This window comes from Echinops telfairi, unplaced genomic scaffold, assembly GCF_000313985.2.
Source record: "Echinops telfairi isolate 266 unplaced genomic scaffold, ASM31398v2 ScPeMD7_29;HRSCAF=101, whole genome shotgun sequence".
NCBI classification, from domain to species: Eukaryota; Metazoa; Chordata; class Mammalia; order Afrosoricida; family Tenrecidae; genus Echinops; species Echinops telfairi.
Window position 1 is genome coordinate 7,793,315 of NW_022103926.1, and position 1,347 is coordinate 7,794,661.

The window sequence follows — 1,347 nt, forward strand, 5'->3', positions numbered from 1 at the left end:
TCTTACATATCTATAATATATAATACCATTAATATATCCCATACAGATGATGTCAAAGCACGAAATTCAGAAGTGACCAATTTTAAGTCCTGAACTGAGTCTTGGGAAAAAACACAGACCATCACCCACCTGTGGCACTGGAGGAAGCTGCCCACGGGAATAGCTGGGCAAAGAGCAAGCTCTGCACAGCCTGGAAGGGGCCCTCCAGCGGGGTCCTAGTCTCAGGGCAGAGAAGAATAAGGCACAGGAGGCTGCTGGTCAGCACAGAAGAAGCGTGGAAAATTCCAAGTGGGAGAAGCCTGGAAATCCCAGGGAGACCTGAGCAGAAAACAGTGTAAAGGGTCTCACATTGGCTATTATTAGCTGGCTTGCCTGGTTCCTGCCTCTCTGACCGCCCCCTGAGCTCTGTGCTTCTTCCAGAAGAGATCTGTTTGTTCTTTGGCTGTCCATGTACTGTGGATATTCTTTGCCAACACCGTAGTTCAAACGCACCGACTTTTCTTTGGTCTTCCTTATTCAAGGTCCGACATTCACAGGCATATGAGAAAGTGGATTTCCCATGGCTTGGGCCAGGCACACACTAGTCCTCTAAGTGACCCCCTTGCTGTAGCACACTTTAAAGAGTCCATGGGCAGCCGCTTTGCCGAACGCCATGGGTCTTTCCTCTGTGGACTGCGGCTCCCACGAGCACTGACTGCGGCTCCGAACAAGACAAAGTCCTTGACAACGTCCACCCTGTCTCCTTCTATCGTGATGCTGTTGGTTCCGTTATGGGATTTTCACTGTCTTCACATTGACTTGTCCTCCACACTGACGGCCGCCGTCCCTGATCTTCCTCAGCAAGTACTCATGTCCTCTCGCCGTCAGCAAGCAAGATTGGGTCATCGGTGTATCGAAACCTATTCATAAGTCTTCTAATGTGGAAACCAAATTCTTCTTCATATACTCCAGCGTCTCTGAGTATTTGCTCAGCATACAGATTGAACAAATATGCGGTGAGGATGCATCGTTGACAAACAGCTTTTCTGATCTTAAACCATGCCATGTTCCCTTGTTCTGGTGTGCTCTTGATCCATGCACTGTGGCCCCATGAACACACTGTCCTGTTGTGGGATTCCCTTTCTTCTCAGGCTGCCTAGAGTCTGTTCTGATCCACACGGTCGAGTGTCATTGTATAGTCAATGAAACACAAGCAGACAGCTTTCTGGTATTCTCTGCTTTCAGTTGACTTAAAGCACAAGGAGAGCTTAACCTTGGACCTGCTCTACACTGTTCAAGTTGGGTCTAAAATGGGAGGGAGACAGGGATGCATTCAAGTCTTCCCTCCCAAAAAGGTCTCCCCTCGGT